The sequence below is a fragment of the Vombatus ursinus genome, unplaced genomic scaffold, assembly GCF_900497805.2.
Source record: "Vombatus ursinus unplaced genomic scaffold, bare-nosed wombat genome assembly UNPS02014813.1, whole genome shotgun sequence".
In the NCBI taxonomy this organism is placed as follows: domain Eukaryota; kingdom Metazoa; phylum Chordata; class Mammalia; order Diprotodontia; family Vombatidae; genus Vombatus; species Vombatus ursinus.
The window spans coordinates 19,855,781-19,881,629 of record NW_020954591.1 but is presented as its reverse complement, the minus strand read 5'-3'; the positions used below and the strand labels follow the sequence as shown (position 1 = coordinate 19,881,629).

At 37.6% G+C, this 25,849-nt stretch overlaps 1 protein-coding gene across 3 annotated transcripts in view; it reads right to left on the bottom strand.

The window, feature by feature from the left end:
• The window catches only part of ZDHHC20 (zinc finger DHHC-type containing 20), a 90,000-nt gene that overhangs the window by 62,974 nt on the left and 1,177 nt on the right, over window positions 1-25,849 (bottom strand). The window lies entirely within an intron of this gene.

Below are 25,849 nucleotides of genomic sequence, written 5' to 3'. Positions count from 1 at the left end.
TAAAACCTCAGAGTTATTTTGATTTGCATTCCTCTTATTAAAAGGGTTTGGGCAATCTTTCGTATGGTTGTTAGTCACGGCAACAAGCTTTATTAGGCACCTACTATGTGCCACAATACTTCAATTACCACTGGAGATATGAGGAAAGACAAAAAGTCAGTCCCTGGTCTCAAAGCACTCAGAATCTAATGGGAGAGGCAACACAAAACAGCTACGTACAAACAAGAAATAAACAAAACAAACTGAAGATCATCAACAGAGGGAAATCACTAGCATTAAGAGGGATCAGGAAAGACTTCTTGTAGAAGGTAGGATTTTAGCTGGGGCTTGAAGGGAGCCAGGGAAGCCAGGAAGCAGAGATGAGGAGGGAGAAAATTTCAAGCATACAGGACAGCTAGTGAAAATGCACAGAAAAACAAAAGACAGTGACACTGGATAGAAAAGTACATGGAGGTGGGTCTAGTAGTATAAAAAGACTCAAAAGGTAGCACAAGGGCCAGGTTATGAAGGGTTTGGATGCAGTTTACAATTCTTCTTTTAAGAATTGCTTATTCATGGGGCAGCTAGGTGGTGCAGTAGATAGAGCATCAGCCCGAAGTCAGGAGGACCTGAGTTCAAATCCCCAGCCTCAGACACATGACACTTACTAGCTGTATGACTCTGGGCAAGTCACTTAACCCCATTGCCTAGCCAAAAAAAAAAAAAATAATAAATTTTTTTTAAAAAAAGAATTGCTTATTCATGCATGTCCTTTGACTACTTACCCAACCAATGATCTAAATTGCTAAATCTGACGGTTTTTTCTTAGTTTTCATCCCCAATATAATACCCCCTCCTCCTGGATAATCTTTCTCCTCTGGGTTTCTCTGATGCTGCTCTCCCCGGATTCTCCTCCTACCAGTCTGGCTACTCCTTATCAGTTTCCTTAAGGGGTAAAAATATTATATCATATTCATGTTATTTACATTTTCAACTGAGAAAAAACTCTACTGCCTGAAATTAAAGCTGTATGAGAACTACACTTCCCTTTCTCAGAGTAAAAATTACATGTATTATTCTCCTTTTACCAAAATACAGTTGAGCGGCATAGGACTTGGAGTCAGAAAGACCCAAGTTCAAATCATGTCACTCAATCCCTAGCTGTGAGACCCAGGGAAACTCACTTAATTTCTCTGTGCCTCAGTTTCTTCTCCTGTAAAACAGGGATGATAATACAGAGTTGTCATGAGGACAAAATAAGGTAATATTTGTAAAGTACTTTGAAAATCTAGACAAATGATAGTTATTATAATGAACATTATTATTAATAATGTAATTAAGGTATATCATGAAGGGTTTTACCTCTCCCCTGGAAATAGATGAGCAATGAGTCAAAGACAATCTGGAAGGAAATGAGTGGTAATCTACTAGGGAAGAACTCAGTCATTCATCGAGCTTATGTCAGTCAAAGAACTAAGAGGCAGATGCTTCCTTGAGGCAGAAAACAGAAACTTAGTGAGTAGTGTAAAAGGGGGTAGGGTAAACTCAACCTGCCCTAGCTCTACTAGCATCCTGTCTCACAACACCTATTCCCTATTCTTGTTGATAGGATGGAAAGTGGTGCTTGAACTGGGTCTTGATGCAAGTAAGAGATTTTATAAGAGTCCATTTTATAATAAGTCCATTCCAGGCATGGGGGATGGCTAGTGCTAAACAAAAAGTCAGGAGATAGAATGCCATGTATGAGGAATAGAGTGTCAGATTTTATATTTTGGGGCTCAAAGATCAGATGGTGCCTGTAGCCATAAAATTAAAAGACACTTAAGCCTTGGAATGAAAACTATAGCAAATCTAGATAGCATACTAAAAAACAGAGACATCAACTTGCTGATAAACGTCCACATAACCTATGGTTTTTCTAGCAGCAATGTGTGACTATGAGAGTTGGACTATAAGGAACACTAAGCACCACAGAATCAATGCTTTCAAACTGTGGTGCTGGAGAAGACTTTTGGACAACAAGGATATCAAATTGGCCAATACTTAAAGAAATTAATTCAGGCTATTCATTGGAAGGTCAAATACAGAAGCTGAATCTTAAATACTCTGGCCACACAATGAAAAGATGGGACTCATTGGAAAAGACCCTGATGTTAGGGAAGATTGAAGACAAAAGGAAAAGGGGACAGAAGAGGATGAAATGGATAGACAGTGTCATGGAAACAATGAACTTCACACTTGGACAGACTTTGAGAGAAAGTGAGCCTGGTGTGCTATGGTCCATTCATGAAGAGTTGGACACAGCTGAATGACTGAATACCAACAACAAATACATCTATTTGGGACAAGCATTTTAGAGGGACGAGAAATGGGTTGAGAATGGAATAGGGCAAAGATAATAGGTTATAGTGCACTGAACAAACTGCATTATCCTCAGTGCCCAAACCCTTATTTTCCATACAGATACTCTTCAAGTTTTGCTATTTGGTTGAAATCTTGGAAAGCTACAATCATGGAAGAATCAATATTGTGAATGACCCAGAAGGCAATGGAGAGAGGCAAGTTTGGCACAAACAAGCTAATCCAAATGCTACACTAACTGGTATTGCTAAAATGTAATAGAAGAAAATTGACTGGATCCTCTGTGGAAGACCCAGAGGAAAAGAGGGATAAGAACCATGCAAGGCGAATGAGGAAAACAGAAAAGAAAAAATTTAAAGCACAAGAGGAATATTATATAAATCTTAATTATAACTAAAAATAATCTCTTTACATCAAATAAATTATAAATTTTTTTAGAAATTAATAAAAGTCAAGGTAATGTTTTAAGAGCATGTTGTATGCAATAGTGTGACAAAGCAATCGGTGGTTTATTCTGGACTGTCATTTTGATTAGCAGCCTAAGTTCAAAGGCATTTATCTCCAAAAACAACCAACCAGCTTATCCAAACTCTGGCTTAAAGACCCCAAATGAGTATTAACCAACTACCTTATGAAGAAGTATATTCTGCTTAGAGATAATCCAGTCTTTCTTGTCTCTCATTTTGCTGCTCATCTTCATTTACTAAACAGAACCAATTTCAAAGAAGAAACTTTTAGCCAGATTGGTATAACTTTGAGAAGTTTTCAAAACCCACCTATTAACAAAAGTGTCACTAAGTTTAATATAATTAAAGGCAAACAAGCAAACCTCTGTTACTTTGATTTGCTCAAGTTTATATATGTTAAGGAAATTTTTTTCTTAGAGAAAGTTTGCTTTAATCTCTGAACTAAAAAATACCCATCATCCAAAGTACTACTGATTTTGTTTGGAAAGGAAACATTTCAAATATTAGATACTTGAAATTCCTTAATACATAAAGTTTCTAATTTTAATGTTCCTTTGTGGTAATTCCATATTAAAGCATCTAACACTAAAAATGCCAATCAGATTTTTAACCAGACTTTTCTCAAATGTAAGATTTCTAACCTGGGTTTTTTAAAAAATTTTTAAGAACATTCATGAAACCTCTTTGGAATTCAACTTTCTTCTGCCTACACTTTTTTGAGGAAATATCTGCAATGTTGTGATTATTTGTTGTTGTCATTCAATTGTTTCATTCATGCCTGATTGTTCAGGACCCCATCTGGAGTTTTCTTGCCAAAGATACTGGAATGGTTTGTCATCTCCTTCTCCAGCTCATCTACCTCATTTACAGATGAGGAAACTGAAGCAAACAGGAACTTGGCCAGGATCATGAAGTGTCTGAGGCCTAATTCGAACTGAGGTCTTCTTGATTCCAACCTCAGCACCACCTAGCTGCCCCATTGTGGTTATACACAGCTGCAATGACTAATTTCTGCAATGGCAGATAATTAACACCTTCTTAAAACACAATTTCATTTTCCTTTCCTTCCTTCTTTAGGTAATAACACTAGAAAACAAGTCTCACTCTACAGTTGACTTTTATTTACTTACGTTAGTGCCTTTTGATTTACCTATACCATAATAACTTTCCAACACTCCCTTCTCCATAGAATCTTCCTTGGAACAAAGGAAAACCAACTGACACATCTAACTGAGCAACTGACTTCCAGAGAGCAAAATTCATGGGTAAGGTGCAGAAAGGCAGTGAAAATACCTAAATCTGCTCAGTATCATTAAAGATTAATACAACCATGGAAAAACATAATTAAATTTGAGGAAGAGACAAAGCTTGTGAGAATTAGGATTTGTCAGCATTCTTTCAGACCCTGACTGCAAAAAGAACTCTTGGTTTTGGAGTCAAAGCATAACTGCTATCATAGTAATGGTAACAGCTAAACACGTGGCATAGTCTAACAGGGGCAGCTAGGTGGCGCAGTGGATAGAGCACTGGCCCTGAAGTCAGGACGACCAGAGTTCAAATGCGGCCTCAGACCAAACACTTGACACGTACTAGCTATGTGACCTTGGGCAAGTCACTTAATCCCGACTGCCTCACAAAAAAAAAAGTGCTTTCCACACATGATCTCATTTGATACAACAGCCTGGTTAAGGTAAGTTGTACAGGTGTTATTATCCCTATTTTACAGATGTGAAAACTGAAACTCAGATTGTGACTTCCCTATGATAGACAGCTAAGTCCACCTAAGCCTCTATGGTGGTCATAAGCAGGCTTCAAACCCAAGTGCTCCATTCTGCTTCAGTGGGAGTCACTGATGCAGCTCCTGATTATTCTGGAGCTGTGTGCATTCCCTGGTTTCAACTAAGGATCTTTCCTCAATTCAATAAACACTGAGTACTTTGCCTTGGGTTATTTGCCACCCAACTCTCTTTTCCCCCTCCCCCCAAGAGGGGATCTACTAATAGGAATGAAGGGTATGCTGACAGATAGTATCACTACCAAACCACTATGACTAATCAACCTCCTACTTAGTTGGGAGCAAACAAGGCTCTAAACAGACTCACTATGAGTGACAATCCATTCCTCCCGTGCAAGAATTTAATAAAATCATGTTTGTTCGTCCAGTTACAGATCATTGCATTTCTTTCACATGCATCACTCACAACTTCTCAAATTTGGCTACCTTACCTTCTTTCACAGCCCTTTCCTACTAATTTAAAACAAGTAAGACCTCATAAAATTAAGTCCTCCTACCCCCTTCACCAAACCTACTATCATTTTTTACTTAAAAAATGCTGAAGTAAAGACGTGCGTTCTGGTGAGCAACTTTTTTTCTTCATATTCATCCTTGTTAAAAATTATCAGGAAAGGTTACATCCCCTTCCATACTTTAACCTTTTTCTTCCCCCCTCAATGTTTTAACATTTTTATCTAAAGTTTTGAGTTCCAAATTCTATCCCTCCCTTCCTATCCTCCCCTGCCCCAGATGGTAAGCAATCAGATATAGGTTACCCATGTGCAATTATGTAAAACATTTATATATTAGTCATTTTGTACAAGAAGACTTAAATAAAAGAAAAAAAGTGAAAAATAGCATGCTTCACTCTGAATTCAATCAGTATCAGTTCTTTCTCTGGAGGCAGATAGTGTACTTCATCATTAGTCCTTTGGGATTATCTCAGATCATTGTATTGCTGAGAAGAGCTAAGTCATTCACAATTCTTCATCGAACAATATTGTTGTTACTGTGTACAATGTTCTGGTTCTGTTTACTTCACTACGCATCAGTTTATGGAAGTCTTTCTAGGTTTTTCTGAAATCATCCTGTTTGTCATTTCTTATAGCACAATAATATTTTATTAGAATCAGATACCACTGCTTGTTGAGCCACTCCCCAAAGGGATGGGCATCCCTTTGATTTCCATTTCTTAGCCACCACAAAAAAGCTGCTATAAATATTTTTGTACCAATAGGTCCTTTTCCCTTTTTTTTGGATGTCTTTGGGATATAGACCTAGCAGTGGTATTTCTGGATCAAAGGGTATGCAGAGTTTTATTGCCCTTTGGGCATAGTTCCAAATTGCTCTCCAGAAAGATTGGATCAGCTCACAACTCTGTCAACAGCACATTAGTCTCCCAGTTTTCCCACATCCCCTCCAACATCCAGCATTTTCCATTTTTGTCATATTAGACACTCTGATAGGTGTGAGGTGTACCTTAGAGTTGTGTTAATTTGCATTTCTCTGATCAACAGTGATATAGAACATTGTTTCATGACTATAGACAGCTTTGATTTCTTTGTCCAAAAACTGCCTGTTTGTATCTTTTGACCATTTATCAATTGGGGAATGGCTTGTATTTTTAAATTTGACTCAGTTCTCTATATATTTGAGAAATCAGGCCTTTATCAGAGATATTTGTTGTAAAAATTTCTTCCCATTTTCTGCTTTCTTTATAATTTTGGTTGCACTGATTTTGTTTGTGCAAAAACTTTAATTTTATATAATCAAAATTACCTATTTTACATTTTGTAATGCTCTATCTTCTTTGGTCCTAAGTTCTTCCCTTATCCATAAATCTGACAGATAAATTATTCCATGCTCTCTTAATTTGCTTATAGTATCATCCTTTATGTGTAAATCATGTACCCATTTTGACCTTATCTTGGTGTACAGTGTGAGATATTGGCCTATACCTAGTTTCTGCCATACTGTTTTCCAGTTTTCCCAGCAGTTTTTGTCAAATAATGAGTTTTTGTTCCAAAAGCTTGGATCTTTGGATTCATCATATACTAGATTACTATGGTCATTTACTATAATTTAACTTGTACATAACCTATTCCACTGAGCCACCACTCTATTTCTTAGCCAGTACCAGACTGTTTTGATAATTACTGCTTTGTAAGACAGTTTGAGATCTGGTATGACTAGACCACCTTCTTTTGCATTTTTTTCATTGATTCCCTTGATATCCTTGAGCTTTTAGTCTTCCACGTGAATTTTTTTCCACGTTGTTTTTTTCTAGCTCTATAAAATAATTTTTTGATAGTTTGACTGGCATGCCACTGGATAGATTAACTTAGGTAGAAATGTCATTTTTATGAGCAATTAATATTTTCCAATTGTTTATATCTGACTTTATTTGTGTGAAAAGTTGTTTTTATAGTTGTGTTGATATAGTTCCTGGGTTGTTTTGGCAGGTAGACTCCCAAATATTTCATATTATCTTCAGTTATTTTAAATGGAATTTCTCTATCTCTTGCTGCGAGACTTTGTTGGTAATATACAGAAATGCTGATAATTTATGTGAGTTTATTTTGTATTCTGAAACTTTGCTAAAGTTGTTAATTTCAAGGAGTTTTTTAGTTGACTTTCTAGGATTTTTCTAAGTATAACATCACATCATATCATCTGTGGAGAGTGATAGTCTTGTTTCCTCATTGCCTATTCTAATTCCTTTAATTTCTTTGTCTTCTCTTACTTCAGTAGCTAACATTTCTAGCACCATATTAAATAAGAGAAGTGATAATGGGCATCCTTGTTTCACCCCTGATCTTACTGGGAAGGCTTCTAGTTTATCCCCTGTAGAGATGCTTGTTGATGGTTTTAGATAAATATCACTTATTATTTTAAGGTAAGCTTCATTTATTCCTATGCTCTCTGGTGGTTTTAATAGGAATGGGTGTTGTATTTTGTCAAAGGCTTTTTCTGCATCTATTGAGATAATCATATGATTTCTGTTGGTTTTGTTATTGCTACATCCCATAAATTTTGGTATGTTGTCTCATTGTCATTTTCTTTAATGAAATTATTGACTGCTTCTATGATTTGTTCTTTGACCCACTTGTTTTTTAGGATTAGATTATTTAATTTCCAATTAATTTTTAATCTCTTTCCATAGCCCATTATTGAATTTAATTTTTATTGCATTATGAAGCAATAAAAGAAAAGGATATGTTTATTATTTCTGCTTTTCTGCATGTGGTTGTGAGGTTTTTATGTCCTAATACATGATCAATTTTTGTGTAGGTGCCATGTACTGAGGAGAAAAAAAAGTATATTCCTTTCTATTCCCATTCAATTTTCTCCAGAGATCTATCTGGAGATAGATATCTATCATATCTAACTTTTCCAGAATTTTATTCACCTCATTAACTTCTTTCTGGTTTGTTTTTTGGTTAGATTTATCTAGTTCTGAGAAGTGAAAGTTGAGGTACCCCACTAATATAGTTTTATTATCTATTTCCTCCTGTAACTCATTCAACTTTTTCAAAAATTTAGATGCTATACCATTTGGTGCATTTGTGTGTAGTATTGACATAACTTCACTGTCTATGGCACCTTTCAGTGAGATATAGCTTCCTTCTTTATCTCGTTTAATTAGGTCTATTTTTGCTTTTGCTTTGTCTCAGATCACGATCACTACTCTTGCTTTGTTTCAGCTGAAGCCAAATAAATTCTGCTCCAGCCCAATAAATTCTGCTCCAGCCCCTTACCTTTGCCCTATGTGTATCTCTCTGCTTTAAACATGTTTCTTGTAACAACATATTATAGGATTCTGGTTTTTAATCCAATCTGCTATCTGCTTTCATTTTATGGGTGAGCTCATCCCATTCACATTTATGGTTATGATATCTGCGTGTTTCCCTTCATGCTCTTTTCCCCTTCTTTGTGCCCCTCCTTCTCTTACACCCCACGGTTTTCTTCCTCTCAAGTGCTTTTCTTCTGACCACTGCCTTCTCCAACATACCCTCCTTTTTATCAGTCCTATCTCCCTATTCTATTATTCTCATCCCTTTTTACTTCATTATAGGGTAAGATAGATTTCTATATCCAACTGAGTGTGTTTTATTCCCTCTTTGAGCCAGTTTTGATAAGCATGAGGTTTAAGCTTTGCCTGCCACTCCCCCCATCTTCCCCTGATAGCTCTTTCATGCCTCTTTTATGTGGGATAACTTACTCCATTCAACCCTCCCCTTCTTCTTCCTCCAATGTAGTTTTTTTCTCACCCCTTTATTTTGGTTTTTTTTTGGGTATCATCCCATCAAAGTCACCTTATATCCACACCCTCTGTCTACATATACCCTTCTAATTGCTCTTATAGTAATAAAGTTGTTAAGAGTTACAAATATTATCTTGCCACATAGAAATATAAACAGTTTAACCTTATTGCATTTCTTATGTTATCTCTTTCTTGTTTATCTTTTATCTTTTTATGTTTCTCCTGAGTCTTGTACTTGGAGGTCAATTTTTTTTATTCAGCTCTGGTCTTTTAATTAGAAATGCTTGAAAGTCCTATCTCCTTAAATATCCATTTTTTCCCCTGAAAGATTATATTCAGTTTTGCTGGGTAGGTGATTCTTGGTTGTAATCCTAACTTCTTTGCTTTCTGGTGTGTCATATTCCAAGTCCTCCCATTCTTTAGTGTAGAAGCTGCCAAATCCTGCGTAATCCTGACTGTAGCTCCACAATATTTGAATAGCTTGTTTTTGGCTGCTTGCAATATTTTCTCCTTGACCTGTGAGCTCTGGAATTTGGCTATGATGTTCCTGGGAGTTTTCATTTTGGGTTCTCTTTCAGGCTGTAATGAGTGGATTCTTTCAACTTTTATTTTGCCCTCTGGTTCTAATATATCAGGGCAGTTTTCTTTGATAATTTCTCAAAAGATGTTGTCCAGGCTTTATTTTTTTTTTAAAAAATCATGGCTTTCAGGTAGTCTAATAATTCTTATATTATCTCCCCTGGATGTATTTTCTAGGTCAGTTGTATTTCCAATCAGAAATTTTACTTTTCTTCTATTTTTTTTTTACTTTTTTGATTTTGTTTTATTGCATCTTGATGTCTCAGAGTCATTAGTTTCCACTTGTTCAATTCTAATTTTTAAGGAATTATTTTCTTCAGTGAGCTTTTGTACTTCCTTTTCCATTTGGCCAATTCTATTTTTAGGGAGTTAATTTCCTAGGTAAATTTTTGCACATTTTTCTATACTATTGACTCTTTTTTCATGATTCTCTTGCATTACTCTCATTTCTTTTCCCAGTTTTTCCTTCTCTAATTTGCTTTTTAAAATCCTTTTTAAGCTCTTCCAATCTTTTTGGGCCTGAGACCAAATTCCATTTTTCTTTGAGGCTTCACATGTAGCCATTTTGACACTACTGTCCTCTTCTAAGTTTGTGCCTTGAGCCTCCCTAACATCATAGTAAATGTCTATAGTCATGTTCTTTTTTTTCTCTCATTTTTTTATGCCTTTTCTTTCTTTCTTTCTTTTTTTTTTTGGTGTGTGTGTGTGTGTGACTTGGCATTTTTATGTGAGAGTTGGGCTCTGGTCCTGCACTGTCCCAAATTTTTTGTGCTGGGGCTCTGGGTCTTAGCTACTTGCTTTCACTGGGCTTCAGGGTTTGTCTGCTTTCTCTGGAGGATAGGCTTCTCTTCTGGCTTGTACTGGGGTGGTGGTGCCTCCTCATTGGCTTCCCCTGGGTGTGAGGTTTAGCTGCTGGCCTGCTCTAGGGGTTGGTCCTTGTTGCTGGGTTGCTATGGTAACAGTGTCTTTCTGGTGGTTGGTCCTATAGGAGAATTACATAAGAATCCTTCCTCTCATCCTAAGGTACAGCAAAAGGAGGCCACAAGTCCTATAATTTGGCAAAGGTTAAATAGGCATCAAATGCCAAAGCTAGAATTCAAACCCAGGTTCTTAGCCTCCAGACTGCAGCACTGTGCTGGAAAATATGCTTTCTTAATGAAAACTGTACTTAACCATTATTGAGGTCTGTATAACTAATTTGAAATCTTTTCCTATAATGCTTCTGAAACCACCAGATTGCATTATATGGAGTGCTCCATTTTGTACTTTCATTTTCTGTTGATTAAACATAGTTGCCAATTTGTCCATGGGCATATGCTGCCTATTTCTGTAATTTTAACATGGTGTTATTTATTTGCTTACAGGAATATGTGCCTGGCACTAGTCTTCTTAAACACTAAATTCTAACATGACTTGGAGCCTACATTCTTTTAGTCAAGTCATCTTTCTTTAGGCTGAATAGTAGAATGTTTTTATCATTCATCATTCATCACGGAGTAGGAGTGGGAGTTAGCAGACCTGGGTTTTCATCCCAGATCTACCACTTAGTAGCCACGTGATCTTCAGCAAGTCATTTAACCTGTGAACTTCAGTTTCCTTATGGGGATAATAACAGCATGATATCACAGAACTGTCACAAACAGGTGAGGGTATGTTCCTGGCACTCTTTGCTTTTAATTTTTTACATCTTTCTTTGTGCTTCAATGCAGTAGATTTTCCCTCCTCCCCAACTTCTACTTTCATACTAGGGGACTTAGACATATATAGCAAAAACTCAAACCCAATCACTCAATCAATCAATAAACATTTATTCAGTGCCTACTATGTGTCAGGCACTTTGCTGGGTTTATAAAAAGAGGCAAAAGACAGTCCCTGCCCTCGAGAAACTTAAAATCTAATGGAAGAGACAATATGCAAACAAAAATATACAAAGCAAGCTATATACCAGTAAACAGGAAATAATTTACAGAGGGAAGGCACTAGAATTAGTGGGCGGTTGGAGTAAAAGATGAGATTTTAGTCGGGACTTAAAGGAAACCAAGGAAGTCAGTAGGTGGAACTGAGAAGGGAGAGCATTCCAAGCATAAGGGACAGCCAGAGAAAATGCCCTGAGCAGAGAGATGGAATGTTCGTTCCTGGAACAGCCAGGAGGCCAGTGTCACTGGACTGAAGACACATGTGGAGAACTAAGGTGTAAGAAGACTAGAAAGGTAGGATGGTATGAAGGGCTTTGAACACCAAACAGAGCATTTTTGTATTTGACCCTAGAGACAATAGGGAGCCACTAGCACTTACTGAGTAAGGGGTTACGTGATTGAACCTGTGCTTTAGGAAAATCACTTTAAAGTGGCTGAATGGACGATGGAATGGCCTTTTCCTCCCGGCCACGTTACAGCTACATGTAGCTTGATCTTTCCATCACCCAAATATGCAGCACCACTTCCTTGTTTGTGCACTCTAAAATTCCTTTATCTAATCAACAATGTTGTCATTCCAATTCTCCCTCCACCTTACAACCTCAAAACCTGTTCTTTTTCTTCAACAGGACCTCCAATCCCTTAACCTCTTAGTTCTTTCCCAGGCCATCATCCCTGCACTGGCTATGTTCTCTTCCTTTCCCCATCTTGACCCCTTATTGAACCAGTTTAACTCTACACTGTATTCCTAAGCCCGTTACCCTACCAAGACTTAGCCCTGGATCTAACAAGGCTGTCTACCTCTGCCTTTGTTCCTATTCACATGCTACCAAAGCTAAAGAAAATCATGAAATCATGTTGACTGAATCCAATACAAATTTGTTATATAATCACAACTGGTCCTTCACTTGCAATCTTTTATGCCTTCTAAATAACTTACTATCCAACTCACCATAGAGGCACCTAGAAATTTTAATTCCTCCTCAAACCTCCGACAGCTTCCCCTTCTCCCATCCATTCAGCTGAGAACTTGGCTTCATACTTCACTAAAAGAATGAAGGTCATTTGCCAAGAGTTCCCTCTTCTATCCCGTCCTCTGCTAACATTACCCAGATGCTTGTCCTCCTTCATCCTTGTCTTACATGGAGATGTGACCCTTCTTGCCAAGGTAAACCTCTCTACATACACAAGTGATCAATCCCATTTCATTATGTCTTCTCTAGCAGATTGTCCCCCTCTATCACCCTCACTCTTTCACTTATCCTCAATCTCTCCCTATCTTCTGGATACTCCCCTACTACCTACAAACATGTCTCCATGTTTCCCCATTCTCAAAAAACCTTCCCTTGATTCATCCATCCCTACTAGCTATCATCCCATATCTCTTCTCTCTTTTTGGCCAAATCTCCTGAGAAGGCGGTCTACAATCAATGCCTCTATTTCAGCTCCTCCCAATGTCTTATCTCTCTACAGTTTGACTTCCAACCTCATTATTCCACTAAAACTGCTATCTCCAAAGTTATCAATGATCTCTTAAATGCCAAATCTAATGGCCTTTTCTCAACTCTCATTCATCTTGACTTCTCTCTACTCTTTCATACAATAGACTGCCCTCTTCTCCTTGATATTCTCTTTTCTCTGATGAAAGTTTTTGAACTAAGGTAGTAACTGTATGAGTACAGAAAAGCAGACAAGTGTGAGAGATATGGAGACAGAATGAAGAGCTGTGGTAACTGATAGGTTATGTGGATGTGGGATGTGGGAAAGTAAGGAATCAAAGATGAAACCAAGCTTGTGAGAACCTGGGTGACTCAAAACTAGAGTGCTCCTAATAGTGCTGGCAATTTGGAAGAAAGGTAGATTTCAGAAGAAAGATAAAAAATTATATGCCATCTAGATCACAATCCACCCATGCTCACTCATTCTATGTGATTTTTACTTTACTTTGCTTTACTTTAGGGGGTATCTGCTACAGTTGAAAGTAATCTAGGGGGCAAGAGACGAGGAAATTTTCCTGTCACCCTTAGGGCTGTTGCATTTAGTTTAGATTATAACTGCCTTAAAGGGTCAATTCGGGGCTGAGAAGCAAAAAAGGAGGAAGAATGTGGGAGAACAGGGTGCAACTGGGGGACAAGAATGGATATGGTTGTGGTTGAGACAAGCCCCATGACTGGCCATCCCATCTAGGTTGGAATTTAATCTGTCTTCCTACTGAAAGGGATGGTCCCCACTTTGAAGACCCCGATCTAGTGGTGTCAGCTTTTGTTCCCAGCTTAGTGTCATTTGCCAGTTTGATGAGTACTTTTAACCAAATTATGATAAAAATGTTAAACATAAGGCCAAGTCCAGATTCCTGGACATTCCACCAGAGACCTCCCTTTTCAAAAATTTAACTTAATTTATTTTATTCTAAAGTTAAGAAATAAAATAAGCACTTCTATAACATAACAGAATAGGAAAAAAAATTATTGTATGTGAAACTGCAAATATATTATGTTTTTGGTTTTTTTTGGTTTTTTGGGCAATTGAGGTTAAGTGACTTGCCCAGGGTCACACAGCTAGTGTCAAGTGTTTGGTCTGAGGCTGCATTTGAACTCAGGTCCTCCTGACTTCAGACCCAGTGCTCTATCCGCTGCGCCACCTAGCTGCCCCCAAAGTCGTTCTTAAAAACAATGTTGTTACTATCTATAACATTCTCTTGGTTCTGCTTATTTAGCTCTTCATTATTTCATGCAAGTTTATCCATGTTTTTCTAAGATCATCAAGCTCATCATTTCTTCTGGCATAGTAATATTTCATCATAATTATAAACTACAACTTGTTCGGCCATTCCCCAACTGATGGGCATCCATGTAATTTCCAATTCTTTGCCACCACAAAGAGAGCTACTATAAATATTTTGGAACAGATAGCTTCTTTTCCTTTTCCCCTAATCATCTTGGGTTACAAAGACCTCCTCCTTAGCAGTTAAGTTGCCTAACCATACTATTTTGTTTGCTTCTGTTTACTGACTAGCCCACATCTTTCCCTCCTTTTTCACACGGATATCATAAGATCATATTTTGCTAAGAACTAGGTAAACTGCATTTACAGTATTCCCCTTATCTAACAATTTAGGAAGCCTGCCAAAAGATGGAATAAAATTAGTCTGACCTGACCTGTTCCTGACAAAGCTTAACCATCTGTTTAACAATATGTCCTAGAGTCTGACCTCAGAAAATGAAATTAAACTCAATGGTATAGGGTTTGCATATCCCATTCTCTTCCCTTTTTTGAAAATCTGGACATCTGCCTTTCTCCAATCCTATAGCACCTTTCCATGACCTTTCACAAATCACTGAGAGTAAACAGTAGGTCAGCAATCTCTTCTGTCATCTTTTGGCACTGAGCCAGGTGACTTAAATTCAAGTGCTAGTGCTTTACGTATCTTTGGCATCAAAACTATTTTTGGTCTGTTCTTCCCAATGCTAAGATCATTCTCCTTGGTAGAATAAATAGAAGCAAAGCAAAAAAAAAAACAAACCAAAAACAAACCACAACAAACCTCAGCAGTTCTACCTTCTCTCTATAATCAGTCATATTATCTTACCCATCCCAACCAGTGGTCCTATCCTTTCATTCATCCTTCCTCCCACTCAAGAGTGATTAAAAAAACCAAAGCTCTTTTTCATCCCTAGGTTTCCTCACCAGCATCAGCTCATTCTGATCTTTATTACTTCTGAAACTATTTTAAAAGTTTTATTTTATACTCATTCCTCCATTACCTGATTTCTAACAGTACTTGTCTTTTCCCCCTTACTTAGCTGTTCTTTACTTGCTTCACATAGATTAATAATAGCTGACATTTGTGGCCTTCTTGCTTTGACATGTTTTTTTTAATATCACCCGTGTTTAATTCTTTTTTTCACCCCCCAGAACATCATCCTTTTAAAGAAACAAACAAAATAACAACAAAAAATAGTTCAGCAAAACTAGTCAACATGTCACAAAAAGCATGACATATCAGGTTTGTTCCATAACCATGTTATCCCGCCTCTGAGGTACCTTCCCTATCTCTTCTTTGAGGCCAAGCTTGGCTATTACAATTTTACAGCACTCAGATTTGGCAGTTTTGTTGCTGTCCTTTTCATTTACATTGCTTTATTGACCTCCTTGGGGTAGATGCCTAGCAGTAGAATCTCTAGGTCAAAACTCTATGGATGGACATTTTAGTCACCTTCTTCCCATAATTTCAAGCTGCTTTCCAGTGGTGTTGGACTAATTCAAAACTCCATCAAAGCTTCAATTGAACAGTTCATTAGCATGTCTTTCCGCAGCCTCTTCTGCATTCCACCTTTTTTCATCTTTGCCAATTTGCTGAGTATGAGGAGAAACATCTGGGTCTGTTTATTGGTGATTATGAAGCATTCTTTCACATGGTTGACAGTTTGCAATTCTTTTGAGAATTGTTTGTTCAAATTCATTGACCATTTGCCACTGAGAATTTGTATATGCACTATAACAATCTAAATCTGTGAGTTCCCTGTGGATCCATGTTCATTTCTCTAAAAAACAACCCCTTCTCTTCCTCACTGGAACTGTTTCTCTTTCTGTAGTCAGAATATTTTTCTTGAAAGTTTCTTATCCATCCCACTGACTTCTCTTGTAAAATTTTTGTCCATGGATTTCCATCTAGCCTTCTTCTAAACCAGGGGTTCTCATGTCATGGACCCCTTTGGTAACCTGCTAACACTTATAGTCTCATTCTCAGAATGTTTTTAAATGCATAAAATAGAACTCACAGGATTACAAGGAAACCACTTCTATTGAAATACTTATAAAAATATTTTTAAAAACAACTTCACAGACCCAGTTTAAGAAACTGTGCTCTAAACTCATTAAAATTTGGTCTCCCAAGATCCAGAGGGTATGTACAACTTACTCCTTGCTTAGCTCTACTCTGGCACAAAACCTAAAGAGGGAATAATCACTTTTTCTCTCTTCAAATCCAACTATGTTTCCATATTTTAGGAGTATGTACAGTATTATCTGAGAGAAAGAGTGGCAAGAGAAGCAGCAGTTTCTTTTCTTTTTTTTTCATGGAAAGCATATTTCCATATTACCCATATTTCAAAAAAAAGCAAGAAAAATAAAGTGAGAAAATTATACTTCAATTCGCACTCAAGAGTTCATTAGTTCTATCTCTGAAGGTGGCTAACATTTTTTCATCATGAGTCCCTTAGAACTGTCCTGGAGGCTTAGATTCTTAAAATCTAGCCAATGCTCAGATTCTTATAATCTAGCCACCAACTCACTAAAGTTCAGACTCATTATGACTATGTTGTAATAAACCTTGTCTTTGGCTAAAAGAAGGCCTGGGTCGAACTCTTTTGGGAAGGATCTATGTGTTGTGACATTGGGGTCCCAGAACCGCTCAACCCTTAAACCTCATCATTTTGGTGACCCGTGCTTTTCGGGCAGACAGTTATGAGGCTGTCTCGAACTCAGCCTGATGCTCTCAGGCTCTCAGTCCACTAGGTCAATTCGAGACCATGGACCTGGGTACAACTTCCACAGCACAGAGGACAAGGACAGACACCCTATCTGGAAGTGTGTGCCCAATTCTGTCAGGGGAGGGGCAGCAGCTTCAACGTGGGCTCCCCCTGGCAATGGCCTTGCGCCCTAGGAAGCATCACCCAGGTTCAGCATATCACAATCATATGCTCAAGGTAATGAAGCCAGCCTCCGAACTTGGGTAAGCACGCTCTTTTAAATTTGCAGTTTTAACTGTTAATGATGAGATGTTGATTCTCTGTGTGAAAGTAATTTCAAAATGCATTTAGCAAAATTGAAGTCACCTGATTGGTAATGGGTTTGTTTCGAATCGGTGAACTTTTTGTATCAGTTATGTCAAGCAACTCTTCAGGATTTGGCTATTACCACTAAAATAATTTGGCTATTGTTGGTCATTGTTTTAATGTGTCAACTTGTCACAAAGCTTGTTTGGGTTTTGTCTTGTTAAGAATTTGCAATTATATAGAAATCTCTAATGACTTGCTTTTTACACCAGGACAAATTTTAGTTTGAGATGTAAATCCCGGAAAAGTTTTTCCTAAACTGTGATTAGTAAAACTTGCTGTTTGAGGTAAAAGTTCAGAGGATTTTATTTTGAGTTGTCTGATGAATCATAATCCATTTATAACCAAAAATCCACCATCTGAGAGAAATGCCACAAGCTACTCAGAGAATGTGATACTGGTGGTAAGTCAGCATAGGGAAAAGCTGAAAGGACAATTTTAGCCTCAGTCTAAGATGGGATCCTCCTGGCTCAGTTTCCCCATTATGTTCCTTTGAAAATGAATGTTACCCACCTGGCTATTTCTGAGTCTGGCTATGATGTGGATTGATACTGCATGGTTTCAAAACTGAATTATGTGAATCCAAACAGAGCTAAGGATGTTTTATGCTCTCATATTTGGGCCCTAAATCTAGTCCCTGCTTTATATCTGGGCCCTGTAGTCTCTGTGTCTTCCAGACTACAGGCCATTCACCTACAGTTGGTAGCAAACAGCGAGTACCAGCCAATGACCCCCCATCATTCCTTGGTTGCAGCCTGTGCTTGGTTCCAGTCAACCGCCTCTTTGGGACCCCCTCGAGGCAGGGACAGCTCTATGCCCCTTGCCAGCAGGAAGCCATTTCAGAAGCCAAGACCTTCGCCCCTTACACCAAAAGAATTTGGGTCCCATTTGTTTGAGGGGGGAATGATGAGGATGGGGGCTAGACCCCAAAAAGTAAAAACCCTGGACTTTCCCACATGGCCAAATCTCTGGTGTTTGCCTGAGGCTATGATCCCATCAACTGGCCTTTCACTGTGGCTACACCCAATCTCCCCTCCCTGGCTTTACCTCCCTATGGCTCCTGGCCATTTCCCACCCTTAATCCTAGCTAGGCTCCATTCTCCCTTGGCCAAGAGGTCCAGGTTCCAGGAGTTCTGTTCACCCGTTTACTAGCCACTGCTAGGTCTCTCCCACAGTCTTTCTGTATATAAGGTTCATCTTGTCTCCATTAAGATGCTTAGATTCTTTAAAATCTAGCCACTGCTCAAATTCTTATAATCTAGTTACTAGCTCACTAATATTCAGACTCCTTAAGAGTCTGCCTAACATGACTATGTTCTAATAAACCTTGTCTTTGGCTGAAAAAAAAAAAAAGAACTGTCTTGGATCATTGTATTTGATCAGAGTAGCCAAGTCTTTCACAGTTGATCATCATTATAACATTGCTGTTACTATGCACAATGATCTCCTAGTTCTTCTTATTTTACTTTTAATCAGTTCATATAGGTCTCGCCATCTTTTGTTTTTTCTTCTGAAACCACCCTCCTTATCACTTCTTATAGTATAACAGTACTCCATCACAATCATATGCCACAACCTGTTCAGCCATTCCCCAATTGATAAGCATCCCCTTGATTTCCAATTCTTTACCACCACAAAAAGAGCTGCTGTAAATATTTCTGTACATATCGGTCCTTTTCCTTTTTCTTTGAGTTCTTTGGGATACAGAACTAGTAGTGGTATTGCTGGGTCAAAGGCTATGCACAGTTTTAAAGCCCTTTGGGCTTAGTTCCAAATTGTTCTCTAGAATGGTTGGACCAGTTCACAACTCCACCAACAATTCATTAGCATCTCAATTTTTTCACATCCCCTCCAACATTTATTATTTTCCTTTTCTGTCATGTTAGCCAATAGGTGTGAGGTGGTACCTCAGAGCTGTTTTAATTTGTCTTTCTCTAGGGGAGGGGGCAATCAAAAGCAAACACTTTTGAGGAGGGACAAGGTTAAAGGAGAGAACAGAATAAAGGGAGGGGGGACAGGATGGAGGGAAGTATAGATACTCTTTCACAACATGACTATTATGTGTAACCTATATTGAATTGCTTGCCTTCTCAATGAGAGTGGGGGGGAGGGAGAGAATCTGAAGCTCAAAATTTTAAAAACAAATGTTAAAAATTATTTTTTTTATGTTAAAATGTTAAAAACATGCAACTGGGAAATAAGATATACAGGCAAAGGGGTACAGAAATCTATCCCACCCTACAGGAAAACAAAAGGGGAAAGAGATAAGAGAAGGGGGTGTGATAGAAGGGATTGGGGGGAGGGATATGCAGAGTACAGTGGGGAGGAGGAGAGAGATGGGGAGAAAAATTGGCATTCAAAATCTTGTAGAAGTGAATATTGAAAACTAAAAATAAATCAATTAATAAATTAAAAAAATAAAATAAAAAAAGAATGAAAAAAATTTCTTTTTCTAATCAAAAGTGACTTAGAGCATTTTTTCATCTATATAGCTTTGATTTCTTCTTCTGAAAACTGCCTCTTTATATCCTATGACCATTTATCAATTAGTGAATGGCCCTTATTTTTATAAATTTGATTCAGTTTTATACTGAATATATAGTTGAGAAATAAGGCGTTTATCAGAGAAACCTGCTGTAAAAATGTGTGATATTACTTCATCGTCTATAGTACATTTTAGCAAAATGAAGTTTCCCTGTTTATCACTTTTAATTAGGTCTATTTTTGCTTTGTTTTCTCTGAGATCATAATTGCTACTCCTGCCTTTTTTTTTTTTTTTGGTTCAGCAGAAGCATATTAAATTCTATTCTAGCCCTTCATTGGAACTGTGAGTCATTCTATTTCAAGTGTGTCTCTTGTAAACAACATATTGTTGGATTCAGGTTTCTAATCCATTCTGCTGTCTGCTTCCTTTTTATGGGTGAGCTCATCCCATTCACATTCACAGTTATGATTACTGTGTATTTCCCTCCATCTCATTTTCTCCTGTTTCTTTCTTTCTCTCTTTTTATCCCGTCCCTCCTCAAAAGTCTATTTTGCTTCCAATCATTCTATCTCTTAATCTGTCCTCCCTTGTATTATCCCCATGCCCCTTTCTTTCATCCCCTGAGACTCCTTCTTATTTCCCTGTTGGGTAAGTTACATGTCTACACACAACCTAGTGTGTTACACATACACACAGATACACATACATACACTCATACACACAAACACATACGTCCCCTTCTTTGAACCGATATGGATGAGAGGGAGGCTCAAGCATTGCCTGCCACTCCCCCATTTTCCTCTCCACTATAAAAGGTCTTCTTTGTCTGCCCCTTTTAAATCAGAGAAATTTCCTCACTCTCTCAGTGCATTGCTCTTTTTTTGGGGAGATCATTCCAACCTAACTGACTCAAATCCATGCCCTCTGTTTACATAAATATCTTTTAACTGCCCTAATAATTCTTAGAAGTTACATGTATCATCTTCTAGTAATCACTTTCCACTACGGTTTTTAACCATTTCTGCTCCACCAACCAGTTTTTCCTTCTTACTAAGAGTTAAATCCCCAGTTGAAATTCTCCTTGTTGGTTCTTCTGCCTTTCATTAAACCAGGTCAAGAAATCATTAGCTCTCTGATTCTGGAAGACAGGGATACCTCTAGCAGATACCTGTGGTCCTCCTGTGTCAGACTCATGACTTGTTTCTTAAACTCCTCACTTATTCTCCTCCTCTGTCTGGTGGTCTATAGTATTCTCTAGTGACACTAGTGCTTCTGTTACAGCATCCTTTGATCTTCACCCAAATGTTCTCAACCGTGATTATTCCCTCCTAGATTTCCTCATAAGAATATAGCTTCTTAATATACAGTGATATTGCTTCTTTTGAATAAGTTATACCCTTTCAGAGTAATGTTCCTATAATGGGTCTCATCTCACCAGGCTGAGAGGAAACCTATAAGGTCAAATTTGCCTTCTTACAGTAGGATCTCCTAATTTATCTTGCTTGTTATCCAGACTCTGTGAATTTGGATATAGGTATCTGACCCTTTCTTGAATTTTATCGCCTGCGAATTTTCACATATCTCAATTATTATTCTTATTTTTATATTGTAGCTACTTTTTAAGACATCTAGCTTGGTTGGACAAATATTTGCATGCCATTAATAATAACTCACCATTTATATAGCCAATTAAAGTTTACAGTGAACTTTTCTCACAACAACCCTATAAGTAATATAATTACCAAGTACATTTTATTTAAATTATTATGGACATTATTGTGCACATATTTATTTGAGGAACAGGAAGCTCAGAGAAATTGTTACTCACCCAACCCCACAAAGTTAACAAGTGGCAAAGTTCTCACATGAGCCCATCTCACTGATAAATCTAGCATGCTTTCCTTTATATATATGCTACTTTTTCTACAGTGAGTGATAGTCTATAGGTTAAGGATGAATTTAAAAACAAGTATTTATAAAGGGCCTACAAAGTGCCAGCAAGGCCCTCTGATAACACAGAATCTATCACTCAATGGGCAACATTCAGTAGAGTGGAAAAAGCAGGACCCCAAATAAATTCCAAGCGTTTCTGTTATTACAATTTTCTATAAAGGCTATTGATCAAAAAACTGGGTCTTTAATGAGTCATGAACAATTGCTGAAGTACTGTGGAGAATTAAAAAGTATAAAGAAGTAGCAAAATTTGTCCTTAAGGATCTTTTCAATGTGTGTTCACACTAATATGGTGTGAAGATCTCCAAGAATTTCCAAAAGGATAGTTTCTTCTGGAGTCCACCTGAATGAGGACTTAGTCTCTATCTCTTGTGGCTGTCCTATGGAGCATAGATACAGTTCCAATCCAACTAAAGTTGACGACAAGGAACTACAGCTACTAACTCATAGATGCTGAATCTCAGAGTTATAAGGGACCTCAGAGGTCATCTAGTCCAGCTGGTAAATTAACATTTATAAATCCCTTCTAAAGGATCCACAGCAAGTGATCATTCAGCCTCTGCTTAAAAGATTTCCATTATGAAGAATCTATTACCTCCTCAGACAGCTTGTTCCATTTTTAGGCAACAAATTTTTTTAAGGAGTTTCTCCTTATATCAAAGCTAAAATCTACCTCTTTCCAACTTCCACCTACTGTTCCTAGTTCTACCTTCTGGGACTACACAAAATAAGTCCACTCTCTTTTCACATAATTGTCCTTGCAGCACTTGAAGACAATAGTAATGACTACATCATTTTTTCCAGGCTAAATATTCCCATGTCACTATGCTCTAGATCGTCAACCTATTCCACTTCTCTCTTAAGTTCCAGTACAGGCTCAGGGCCACCATCTTGTCCACAAGGCCTCTGGCCCCATCATCAACTTTCATCAGTAGGCATGAAGACATGCATCCTTTTCCAATCAGATCATTGTTTTCACTATCCTCCTCACATACCATATTTGTTCCTACCTCCTCATCTAAGTTTCAGCAACAATTTCTTTCATTGTTTTTTAAATGGGCTTCTTTTTTCTTTAGAAGTCTTCACTTACCAACATCCTTTAACGTGGCAAAACAAAATCTATACCCATTTATTTAGAAATATAAGTTCTATAGCAAAATTCTCTTTTTACTTTTTATATTTTACTGAGCTTTCATTTACTGCATTTCCCCATCATTTGTTGTACATTCCTATATTAAACAAAAATAATGAAATTAATTTTAAAAGTCTCTTTAAAAAAGTATCTTATCAAAAAAATAAAATTGTTGTGAAAAGTTACTCCTAAATGTTAATTGTTCAGGGGTAGGCCAAGCCAACATAATAAAAATGACAATTCTACCTAAATTAATTTACTTACTCAGTGCCATACCAATCATACTACCAAAAAATTAGCTTAGAGAGCTACAAAAAATAGTAACAATTCATTTGGGAGAACAAAAAGTCAAGAATATCAAGGGAATCAATAAGTGCACATGTATAATCCATATCAAATTGCTTGCCTTCTCAAGTAGTGGGGGGAAGGAGGCAGGGAGAGAATTTGGAACTCAAAATTAAAAAAAAAAGAATGTTAAAAATTGTTATTACATGTAATTGGGAAAAAAAATTGAAAAGTTACTCCTATCTCAAGCCATCCAAAAACAATGTATATCATGTTTAAAATTAGCTTGACATACTGCAACCAAGAGGTGGTTAGCAAGCTCTTTTGCCCTGAACGTCACCATCTAAACCCAAGGCATAAGAAGAACATGATAAATTCTATTTTCAGAAAAATAGCACAGAGTAGGAAAAATAATCTGAACTATGGAGACTTCAGGTGCTAAGAATTCACTGTCTCTCCTGTTAGGCTTCTTCCCACCCCTACCCCTACCCCCAACTTCCATTTAGTACTGATAATGGCAAAAGCAATATATGTCCTCTCATGCCTTACATCTTAAGAGAGGACAAGGAGAGTTTTGCAATTCTAAGAAGGTGGTTTACCTCTAACAATCTGAGTAACTTCAATAACTTTTGGTGGTACTACTTGCCATAGGTCCCAATGTTAATGAATAAAGTTTCTTTGAAGAGAAGTAAGCAAGCAGAAGAGGGAGAGGAAGAAAGGAAGAAAAGAAAAGAAAAGAAATTCAGGAGCCCAAAAGCAAATTACAGACAGTTCTCTGCTTATAAATGTACTTTGAAGTTAAACACTCAGACCTTCTCTTATCCTAATTAATTCCTTATTGCATTAAGCGGGCCTGATCAATCCCTAGTCTAGAGATAATGTATTTCCTTGACTAAATTTATTTCATTCAGAGCTCCTTTGTAACTGCCCCAAGTGTTTTTTTTTTCCTGTGGCTGCTGGTACACCAGGAATCCTCCCTCTCTTTCACCCTACTCCAGCAGCCTTGGAAATGGGATGCTGTTATGGTCCTGCACAAGAGGGGGAAGGGAAGGGCTGTCATCTCCACTGCATGCAGAGTATGCAGAAAAAAAAGGGAAAAGAGGCAAAGAAGACGTGTGCCTGATGTTCAGACCTGGGCTCTCTAAATGTGTTTTCACATAGATGGTTAGGTTCTATTAGGTGAGTCCGAGTTTTATTTATTTTTATACACACACACACACAAATATACATATATATATAATTATTATTATAGGTACTCCCAAGAAAGCCCAACAAAAGCAATGGATAATGAAAAAGAGTACTCTGGAAGCTGGGAGTCTTCATTTTCGTGCTAGTTGCTGTGTGACACATCTCTAAACTTCTCCAGCCCTCAGCTGCCTCATCTATAAAATTACGGGCTCAGGCAAAACAATCTCTATGGTCCCTTACAGGAGCATGGTACAGTAAAGTGAACACTGAATATAGCATTAGAGGGCCTGGGCTCAAATTATTTTTGCCACTTATTAGTTATGAGACCTTGGGAAAATCACTTATCTTCATCTGTAAAATTAAATGGTTGAACTATATCTAGTCCAGTACTAAATCTATGATCCTATTATCCTATGACCTGTAATAGCCTACAAATCTAAGTTTGTTTAACCCATTATGTGGCTACAAATAATATTGTCAATTAGTATTGAGGTTACAGGCAACCCCTGATTTAGGAAATATTATGTTTCTGAAGTTTTTTACAAGTTTGTTGTTTGGAACTTGGCATTTTCTACTCAACATCTCTGAAGATGATAATCTTCAGACAGAGGCTCGTCAGCATAGTGCCTTGCACACAGCATAAATATTAGTTGATTAATGACTAATTCCCTCTAGCATATGTAGGGCCAAATTAAACAACTGACTTAAGAGTCCTAGAAATGAACCAGTCACCCAAAAACTCTCTGAAAAAGGAAATACAAAATTGTGGCCAGAAGATGCCATCCCCACCTATCAGAATGTATACATAAAATATTACCTTAGATATAACATATATTGTATTATATTATTTCACAATATAAACATCCAACAAACATAAGGGAGGGAAGTGTTATCTGGCTCATTTCTCAAACTTCTCCAAAAAGATTCCATAGAATAGTTACAGAATTCAAGCTTCAAGTAAATGTAGTTTACAAGAAAAATCACACCTAGAGACCTTTTTATTCTTAGCACCTTAAGCTGCCTTCAACAGAAGGAAAAGTAGAAGTGCCACCTCCAAGTTAGTTATTATTCAATATCGGATTTTCCACCAAATCATAGGGGTTTTTTCCTGCAAGTCATAACTACTTCCTACACGATATAAAAAAAAAAAGAAATCCAGACGAGACTTTTTCTCAAAAACTTCTATAAACAGCTTCTTCTACTCTCTCAGAAGTAAATAACACGAATCTTCACATTTCGGGGGGGAAGGGTCAGTCTTAGAAGCATTGATTAAGCGCCTACTCTATAGCTGGCACAGTGCTAAGCACTGGGGATACAAAGGACAGAGAAAGGGGGAGAAAGAAAGAGGGAGAGAATTATTAAGCACTTATGTGCTTGGCATTATGTGCCAGGGACTGAACTAAGCGGTGGGGATATAAAGGAGAGAGGGAGGGAGAATGGGAGAGGGATGGGGTGGGGGTGAGGGAGACGGAAGAGAGTTTTTATTAAGCATTGACTATGTGCCAGACACTGTGCTAAGTACTCGAGGTACGGGGTAAGGTATAAGGGGTGAGGGGGAAGGGAGAAAGAGAAAGAGAAAGAGGAAGAGAAGAGAAGAGAAGAGAAGAGAAGAGAAGAGAAGAGAAGAGA